We start from the raw sequence: 10872 nt of genomic DNA, 5'->3' as shown, positions 1-10872 counted from the left end.
GATTTCTGGAGTCTCCATTCAGCTACACTGTAGGTACTCTCTGCCAGGTCTTGCAGAGTTTCTCCCTGTGGATACACAGCTTATATTCTGCCAAAGACTTAAGTGGCCCTTATGCAGACTTTTAGTGCTACTCCTCTGTGGAGCTCCCTCTCTGGTACCTGACCTAGCAATTATAGAACTCAACAGCCCAAAAATTCAATCTCCATATCTTCAACTCATGAAGACCACAATATTCTACAAGGGTTACACCTCCCTGCACCATGGATCACAAAATGCCTCCACACAGAAAGGCAAATTACGAGGCTCAACTTGTACATTTTCCTTCTCTGACAGATACAGTCCCATACTGCCTATTGTCCAAGATCTGAAAACAGTTGTTTTATGTATTTTGTCCAGTTGTATGTGGTTTACACTCTGTTATTTTGGCTTGCCAAAAGAGGAGTGATTGTTCAATAACTTGTCAACAATTATATATATGTATTATATAAAATGAATAAAACTTACCAAAACTGAGAAATGATCTAGAAAATATAACATCGAAAATTTTTTTTTTTTTTTTTTTTTTTTTTTTTTTTTGAGACGGAGTCTCACGCTGTTGCCCAGGCTGGAGTGCAGTGGCGCGATCTCGGCTCACTGCAAGCTCCGCCTCCTGGGTTCACGCCATTCTCCTGCCTCAGCCTCCTGCGTAGCTAGGACTACAGGCGCCCGCCTCCGCGCCCGGCTAATTTTTTGTATTTTTAGTAGAGACGGGGTTTCACTGTGGTCTCGATCTCCTGACCTTGTGATCCGCCCGCCTCGGCCTCCCAAAGTGCTGGGATTACAGGCTTGAGCCACCGCGCCCGGCCGAAAATTTTATATATACACTGACCAGGTGCAGTGGCTCACGCTTGTAATTCCAGCACTTTGGGAGGTCAAAACGGGTGGATCACCTGAGGTTGGGAGTTCGAGACTAGCCTGTCCAACATGGAGAAGCCCCGTCTCTACAAAAAATACAAAATTAGCCAGGTGTGGTGGTGCATGCCTGTAATCCCAGCTACTCAGGAGGCTGAGGCAGGAGAATCACTTGAACCTGGGAGGCGGAGGTTGTGGTGAGCCAAGATCACACCATTGCACTCCAGCCCAGGCAACAAGAGTGGAACTCCGTCTCGAAAAAAAATTTTTCATGTGTATATATACCAAAACTGAGAGATGATGTTGAGTTTTGGTGGGTTATATTCATTTTATGTTAATGATATATGTATAATATATATGATATACATCCAAATATATATAAATTTTCTTTTTTTTTTCCTTTTGGAGACAGAGTCTTGCTCTGTCACCCAGGCTGGAGTGCAGTGGTGCAATCTTGGCTCACTGCAACTTCCGCCTCCCTGGTTCAAGCAATTCTCCTGCCTCAGCCTCCCAAGTAGCTGGGACTATAGGCACCCACAACCATACCTGGCTAATTTTCCGTATTTTAGTAGAGACGGGGTTTCACCATGTTGCCCAGGCTGGTCTCGAACTCCTGAGCTCAGGTAATCCGCCCACCTCAGTCTCCCAAAGGGCTAGGATTACAGGCGTGAGCCACCATGCCCAGCCAAATATATATAAATTTTCTATATCATATTAACTTTCTATATCATCTTCTGTTTTGGTAAGTTGTATTTCTTCCATGTTTTAAATATCTCAAATTAGTCATTATTATTATTTTATATACGCAATAATTATTTCAATATTCCCATTTGTTGGTGATCAACTTCTTTGCATACCATTCCTTCTTGTAGTCCACTTTCTCCTGCTGGGTTTAATACACTTTTTCCTCCTATACATCCTACACCTCCTGTAACAATTATCAAAGGGCTTTAAGTGGTAAATTCCCATGTTTGAAATCTGGAAAAGTGGGAATTTACTACTGTAAAACCTGTAATCATTATTAAAAGTCTGTAAGTGGTAAATTCCCACTTTCTGAAATCTGGTTTTTGTTGAGCTTTCAATTTTGAATAATAGTTTAGCTGGGTATGGCATCTGAGTTATAGTTATTTTCTCTCAGGCCTTTCAAAATATTATTCCTTTGTCTTCAGACCTGACTTGTTAATGTTGAGAAGTATGCTGCTAGCCTAAATGTTGCTTCTTTGTATGTAATAGTTTGATAGTTTCTGATGTTATCTTATCTACCTTTGATTATCCAATAAAAATTTACTGATATTTCTTCTCTCTTTCTCTCTCTTTTGAGATAAGGTCTCACTCTCACCCTGTCACCTAGCCTTGAGTGCAGTGGCGTGATAACAGCTCACTGCAGCCATGACCTCCTGGGCTTAAGTACCTCCTGAGTAGCTGGGACTACAGGCGCATGCCACCATGCCTAGCTAATTTTTTTATTTTTTGTAGAGATGAGGTCTCATGATATTGCCCAGACTTGTCTCAAACCCCAGGGCTCAAGCAATCCTCCTACCTCAGTCTCTCAAAGTGTCGAGATTACTGGCGTGAGGTACCGTGCCTGGCCTGATACTTATTTAAGGCACTTACTATATTTTGTGTTAGCCCCTTTCCATACTTTAACACTATTTACCTTGTATTATTTCGTTGTGTTCCATATTTGCCTTAATCCCACCATTAGAGAACAAGCTACCTGACACTATACGAAGTACTATACATCTTTTCCTATAAAGAGGCACCATGTTCTTTCATGGACTGGGGGGTGGTACACAAAGAATAAAGAAGGATGGGAGTGGTGGCTCACACCTCTAATCCCAGCAGTTTGGGAGGCCAAGGCAGGCGGATCACCTGAGGTCGGGAGTTTGAGACCAGCCTGACCAACATGGAGAAACACCATCTCTAGCTGGGCGCAGTGGCTCACGCCTGAAATCCTAGCACTTTGGGACGCCCAGGCAGGCAGATCACGAGGTCAAGAGATTAAGACCATTCTGGTCAACATGGTAAAACTTCACCTCTACTAAAAATATAAAAATTAGCTGGGTGTGGTGGTGTGTGCCTGTAATCCCAGCTACTTGGGAGGCTGAGGCAGGAGAATCACTTGAACCTGGGAGGCAGAGGTTGCAGTGAGCTGAGATCACGCCACTGCACTCCAGCCCGGGTGACAAGAGCTAAACTCCGTCTCGAAAAAAAAAAAAGAAAAGAAAAGAAAAAAAGAAAAAGGAAAAAAAAAAAAAAAGAAAAGAAACCTCGTCTCTACTAAAAATACAAAAATTAGCTGGGCATGGTGGTGTGTGCCTGTAATCCCAGCTACTCGAGAGGCTGAGGCAGGATAATGGCTTTAACCCAGGAGGCAGAGGTTGCAGTGAGCCAAGATGGCGCCATTGCACTCCAACCTGGGCAACAAGGGCAAAACTCCATCTCAAAAAAGAAAAAAGATCAAAATGCTGAATCTGAGTTTAGCAACAGAGGCTCATCTCAAAGACTGCCTAGATATGGCTAATGTTTAAGAACAAATAAGTTATGTGTGCATTGACTATTCTATTCATAATGTATTGTCTGGCTTTCAGCAGATGGCTGGCATTCTTAGGAACTGTTTACATATCAAAAAGGTATTTGTTAAGCTCAGCAAAGTTTTCATCTGCCAATTTAGGAGTTTATCAGTGTGTATACACATCTGTGTCTGCGTGAGTGTACTGGGAAGAGGAATAGTCCCAACTACTCCCCAGCTACAAAATCCAAGTTGTTTGCATCGCTAGGGTTCATACATATCAGAGCAATTCTGAAAGCATAAGAAGAAAACCACCTGAAATGTATTCATATGACAGACTGAAAAATCTCCTGGGTGTAAACTTATCTTAAGCAAAGAGAAGATCAAATAGTTTCATTTAGAAACAAAGCTTTGGTGCTTAGTGGTGTAATTTTGAAAGTACCATAGTGCCTGATACTGGAAATTATCTCTACCACAACTACTTTGGATTCAAATCTAGGTTCTAAGAAAAGAGAGGGGTATAAGTAAAAATGAAAATATCGGTTTTTATTAAAACCAGTAACAAAATACATTGCAAACCATTTTGAAACCCTTTGAGACAGCACAGCACAGATAATTAACAATAAATGCCTCAGAGCTTTAGCGTCTCTATATTACCCATACAGTCAACACCAGCTGTATCCAGAAAAAGCAGCAACAATGCACACAGAAGAGATGCCTGACAAGAGGGGCAACACCCAGCAGACCTATCATCAGTGCATGCAGGCGGGGCGTAGTGGCTCACACCTGTAACTCCAGAACTTTGGGAGACCAAAGCGGTTGGATCACCTGAGGTCAGGAGTTCGAGACCAGCCTGGCCAACATGGTGAAAACCCATCTCTATTAAAAATACAAAAATTAGCTGGGCGTGGTGGTGCGTGCTTGTAATCCCAGCTACTTGAGGCTGAGGCAGAAGAATCCCTTGAATCAAGGAGTCACAGGTTTCAGCGAGCTGAGATCGTGCCACTGCACTCCAGCCTAATGATGGAGCGAGACTCCATCTCAAAGAAAAAAAAAAAGAATGCTGGGGGAATACTACTTAGGAAGTGAATTTGTAACCTCTTCCTCACACCCACAATACAGTCAATTTTTGTTACTACACTGAAGATAATTATACTCACTATGAGTATGATGATTTAAAATCAAGATAGTTCTGACTTTATAAAAGCATGTGGTTATTTTAATAATTGAAAACTCCTACATTTCCCTCTAGTTTAGACATTTTAAAACAGCTAGAAATAGAATGTCCAGAGAAATCTTTCTCAGAATGACAACCAATATGAAAAATATCATCCAATGAACTAAAGCAGGGGAGTACTGCTGAAGTTTAATTTCCACACAGTATACACCATGTTACTATAAAATAACACTTTGTACTTACCTTCCTCAGAAGAAAACATCCTTCTCCCACCCCCTCCTTCTTATTTTTAAGACGGAGTTTCGCTCTTGTCTTGTTGCCGAGGCTGGAGTGCAATGGTGTGATCTCGGCTCACTGCAACCTCCGCCCTCCAGGTTCAAGTGATTTTCCTGACTCAGCCTCCAAACAGCTGGGATTACAGGCATGCACCACCAGGCCCGGCTAATTTTGTATTTTTAGTAGGGACAGGGTTTCTCCACGTTGGTCAGGCTGGTCTCAAACTCCCAACCTCAGGCAATGCTCCTGCCTAGGCCTCCCAAAGTCCTGGGATTACAGGTGTGAGCCCTGCATGACCAAACCTCCTTATTATTATTTTAGCTTTCTAGGGATGAGAATGAATACAAATGGTTCTGTGGCCCCGATCTCAAATTAAAGCCCAGACCTCAACCCTCTTACTGTCTTTTTTGCCAGAAGCAGCACTAACCTTCATTCTAACAAGGAGGGAGGGATGTCAGAGCAATGTCACACAGCAGCAGACACTTTGAGGGAGAAAGACCAGAAAGGAAAAATGGAGAAAGGATAGGAGGCTGAGAGGAAAAGACAGAAAAAGAACTCCAGGGCTGGGGGCGGTGGCTCATGCCTGGAATCCCAGCATTTTGGGAGGCCGAGGTGGGTGGATCACCTGAGGTGAGGCGTTCTAGACCAGCCTGGCCAACATGGTGAAACCCTGTCTCTTCTAAAAATACAAAAGTTAGCCAGGTGTAGTGTCGGGTGCCTGTAGATCCAACTACTTGGGAGGCTGAGGCAGGAGAATAACTTAAATCAGGGAGGCAGAGGTTGCAGTGAGCAGAGATGGAGCCACTATATACACTCCAGCCTGGGCGACAGAGTGAGACCTCCGTCTCAAACAATAAAAATAAAAAATTAGAAAAGGAACTCCAAAATCCTGAGTTGAGTCTAGACGCTCTAGTATAGACATTGCAGACCACCGGACCGAACCGTCTCTCATGAACCGGTCAAACTCCTCCTGGGCTTTCCCAGAAAGGGCTGGGGACAGACTCAGGGGGCTGAGCCCAGGACAGAGCCCCACCAGGCGCTGTCAGGGCGGTTTCCCGACCACACGTCCCTGTCCGAAAACAACCTCACAGCAAATGTGGCTATGCCAAGTCCTTCATGTATCAGTTAAATGTCCTCCTCTTCTTTATGAATTTGTATTATTTATAAGACACTTGACACACGTTTAAACACTTACATTGCTCCTGCGACTCAGGAAATAGGGCTTGTTCAGCTGAGGGAAAAAAAAGCATGTAATGAGGGAGTTAACAAGGGCTGATATTTTTTTACAACATTCTTTAAAAACTGAAAAACCTCTTTAAACACCAGGAACAGCTTAAATAATTCACTGTGGGCCTGAGGGGCCCGTGTGGACGTTTCCCTCGCGGGTCACTTTCTGGCCGCGGCCTCCCCGAGTGTCATCCGCCACGGTGGGCCCGGAGGGCGACGGGCTCCAGGCCTCGGTCTCAGCGGTCCCCAGGCTACCGGGGCCCACAGGGGCCACCCGGACCTGGGGAGGCCGGACCCCGGAAGTGGGTCGAGGCCGGCCGTGCCAGCCGGACTTGGGGAGACCGAACCCCGGAAGTGGGTCGAGGCGGGCCGTACCTTTTGACCGCTGGGTGCGCGGGAAGTCGGAAGCAGGCGGAAGTGCGGCCCTCGAGGCGGTCGCGGCCTGTGGGGGCTTGGAGCGAGTTGCTCCAAGGCCGTAGGCTGGGCCTGGGCCGCAGCCGTGGGAAGCCGACGATGCCTGAGGAGCTCTGTCCTCGGCCCACCCTGGGAACTTGTATGGCCGCAGGAAAGGATCAGGAGAGGCCGCTGCCCTTCTCCCACCTGCTCTAGGCTCCCTCGGCGGGCCGATGTGGGGAAGGGGAAGGGGAAGGGGCCGCCCCGAGGCTCTAGGGGCGACTCCTAGGCCGGGTTCTCCGACTTCAGGCCCTCCTGGCGGTGGTTTCGCGGGAGTGAATTGAGGGAGCTGCTTTCGCTCAAGTCCCTCACATGCCCGAGGGCCCGGGAATCGTGAAGCCGGGCCTGCCAGCCCGGTAGGAGGAAGGGGTACTTAGCGCTGCAGCAGTACTCGGCCGGCGCCGGGCTAGGTCTGCTGTGGGGACCGCGCCGGCGTAGGAAAACGCAGTGCAGGGAAGCACCTGCCCCCGCCCACCTTGACTAAGGGGCCGCCGCGCCCCTCCTGGGTCATGCGCGCGGGGGGTCTCAGGATGTCGAAACCCGGGACCTCGCGGCCCTCGAGTGCTCGCCTGCCAGGGGGCGACCTAGGTACCCTTTATCGTGTCCTACTCCCCATGGCAGAGAGAGTTCGACGTTCCCAAGGAGGGAGTCTCCATGGAGGAATTCGTCCTGCTTCACTTCCAGAGTTGAAAGCCCGGAGGCCGTCGGTTCTGCAAAGAGGAGCAGTCGGGCGCGGGCTAGCAAGCAGCTGATGAAAATAATTGTCCTCGTACACACAGCCCTGCGCCCAGGGGCGCGCGTGCACACACACACACACACACACACAACTTGCCTCCTCTAGCCGCCCAACCTTAATATTCTGGGCATGCAGTTTTCAACAACTTGCTTGACACAATAACAAAGACATTTAAATGCCAGGACGCAGACTTCACTTTTTAACCTGCTGAGAGGAGCTACTTTCAAAGCTTCCCTACCGCGAATAAACTGACAAAAAATATGGGGTGCACTTATAAATTAAACACCTTACCCTCAGAGCAACATGCGTTAATCAGGTTTCTAAGGCAATAGCCATCTCTGTCTTTTCCTATTCACCCAAATAATGCCCCAAGAAGGAACCCCTTTACACAAGAGAGAGCTGGGGAAAAAAAAATGAATTATACCCATTGCTAGTAAAAAATCATCTTAAATCAATAGAGCACCACTTGAACTTGAGTTTCTATTGTTTCACTGAATCATCAATGTTTTTAATTAAACACAGCTACCCTTTCTGTTAAAACATTACATAAAAGGGTTAGGTTTCTACTTTTGTTGAGGCAGCTGGCGTTTGTTGGCTGTTGTGTTTGAGCAACAGACTGTTCAATAGAAGCGAGAAATAGCTCAACGCGCTCTTAATAGACCTGTTTCAACAATGTACCTTGAAAAGGAATACATTGTGTTATTGTGTTAGTTTGCTACAAACCTATTAAAAGAAAAATAGCATCCATCAGGTCTAACAAAACGCATTTGTATTATACGTACTTATCTGCTTCAAATACACTTCTTGGCACAATGTCTAGAATTCAACTAGATCATCAAGAGCTGGACAGAAGAACACATACCAGTTAGGTAATGATACACGGGCTAAAAATAATAATAAAGAAAGGACTAAGCAGACGGTAATTGCTACTTTTTTGTGTGTCATGAGAAATACAGGCAACCCTATTTCAATTAAAAATATATTGCAAAAGTGTGGACTCCTATGACAAAAACAATTCTAAAAATATTTGTAGCATGGGAATATTGATCCAAATCCCATATTTGGAACGAATCTGATACACTTTCGATAGGAATTTGTTTCAGAGAAGGATTCAGGGCAGAAACGATGCATTTTTTAAAGCAGAATTAAACAGCACAGAGCCCGGTTCTTTAGGGAAATGCGCGAAACAAACAAATCGAAAGCAAGCGTTCCAGCCAAGAGGTTGGGGAGCCCCGTTGCCTGGCAGTAGGAAAGGAAGTGCTTCTTGAAAGTGCTCTCTTAAAAATGATTTTCTAAACTAATTTTATTGCATTTTAAACACAAAGTGAAACTTGAAGCAAAGAAACAGGACATTACCGCTACCGAACAGAACCTATGGTCTATTGCAGGAAGGACTGCCACTTGGACCACAGACCTTTAGAAAAAGCAGAAAGGCAAATGATTAGGCTAATTTAACGCGGAGATCTGCTTAGCAGAAAAGACACTCAAAGTAGCATCTGTCTAGGAAAACATCTTTTGCTTCCACACAAGGCACTCGATTTGGTTTCCAACCTTGAGTTCTCAACATTCAACTTTCAAGTGCAACAATGTTGGGGGCACAAGAGAATAGTAGATTATCTGCAAATGAACACAATTGTATAAAAAAGAGACTTACATAAGTTACAATGGCACCGTATGTGAGATATCTACTTTAACAAATAGGTAGAGCAATATTTTGCCCAATAAAGTCAATCATTTGTTACGTTTTGAATAAGTAAATTGTCACATGAAGATTTAGAAAAATGTTACCCTGAAACATTAAACGATAGTTTTGCCATGTTACAAAATAGCTATTTTAAACTTTTGTATAAGACATTTGAAGCCAAATGGCTGATATGACTGTTCTCTTCAGCTGAAACATTTTTTTTTCTTCTCAACAAGGGTGTGTGTGAATGATGTGTGTGCATACTGGAGGTAGTTGAAAAGAATTTGATTAATACTTAAGACTTTTCACTAATGTCTCCCCTCTAGTCCAAATTTACTTTTTAAATTAATTCACTTGGATTTAAAGAACAGAAATGAGATAATAAACCGCAAATTACAGATTATAAAAATGAGTTTCTCAAATGTATAAGATTTTTGGAAGAGTGCATTTTCAAGGTGAGAATTTTTGATGTGTCTGATAATCTACCAAATATGAGAGGAATGTCACAATAAAATTGGTTTTACCATGATATGAAATGTTGTTGCTGAAGCTTTATAAAGTGTTTGATTTACATTTAGAACTTTTAGAAATATTTGTGTGTCTGAAGTTGAACTATCTAGAGAGAAATATTCAATGCATTTTAATTTCAAGAGATTGTTCAAATAAACAAAGAATCACCAAAGATATCATTTGAAAACCCAGCAAAGGAAGAAGTGTATTTTAGAGGAAGACTGTAATCTGATTCTTTGTTTTGTTCTTGGTCTTGAAAATCCTTGATACTCCACTTTCTCAAAGAATTTTCAATAGTCTATGAAAGCCAAATATTTTTATTTATCTAAAGTTTAAAAAAGTCCACATAGTATGTACTATAATTTGTCTCCCTTTAAACAATAGGAAGAAGACTATTATTAGATTACTAGATTACTTTCTATATCCCTCCCAAATTGTTCCTAGAAAGAAACTTCTGATCTGTTAATTTATCATCACTAATATCTAAAAGAGTTTTAACCAATCAAATAATAAAAATATTTTTACTGCCATTGATCTTAAGCAGCATCTAATTTGAAAGATTTTACAGACTACATTTTCAAAGCACCAAGCATCTTTACAGTTTCTTGGTCGGCCTTCAGTAGGTAAATGAGTGTCATTTCAGATTTCCTTTCAGCTTCTTTTGCCTTTTAATTCACAAGTATGGAAAATAAGAGAGGTTAATGTTTTTAAACATTTCTGCTACACACCATTATTTCAGTGCCATTCTCTGGTGTTGTGTCTGAAAAACGGGTGGCCGAGCCTGCTGCCCGCAGCGCCAGACATTCAGCCGGATCCACCCCTGGGCACAGTCATCAGGGGGAAGAGATTCAGCTTCCAAACTTGATTAAAAACAGCCCAACAATTTCTGCCCCGTTAAAGAACTGTGTGATTGGAGAAGCTGAGTAAATTGCATCAGAGAGGAGGTGGCTGAGGTCTATGTCTCTTTCAAGTGGGAGCAGCGAGAAGCTGAAATAGGCAGTTAGACAGTGTGCTGCAGAAGGCCAGCTTGTCCACCAAAATCGCAGTTAAAGTCCACTTTACAGGATTTAGGTGCTGCGATGGAGTGATTCTCCCTTATAATTTTTCACCTTAATTTGAAAGGAAAAACAAAACACACACACCTGCCAAAGACCTACAAAGATGCTTAGGAATTATTAACTTATTTCTGAGTTACTGAGGCCTTTTGTTTTCTATTTAGAAAATATTTCAAGATATGCTTCTCTCCTGAAAGCTACAATCTGAAAGATATAATTACAAGAAAAACACTAAAAGGGGAAAAATGAAGTAGGAATGAGGAGTGTGTAGGTTGGTGAATAAAATAGGTATCTGTCAGCATCTTTTTAATGATACATTGTTATTGTTGCTTGGTTTGTGATATTTTTATA

The sequence above is a fragment of the Macaca mulatta genome, chromosome 17, assembly GCF_049350105.2.
Source record: "Macaca mulatta isolate MMU2019108-1 chromosome 17, T2T-MMU8v2.0, whole genome shotgun sequence".
NCBI lineage: Eukaryota > Metazoa > Chordata > Mammalia > Primates > Cercopithecidae > Macaca > Macaca mulatta.
This window is presented reverse-complemented; position numbering follows the sequence as displayed.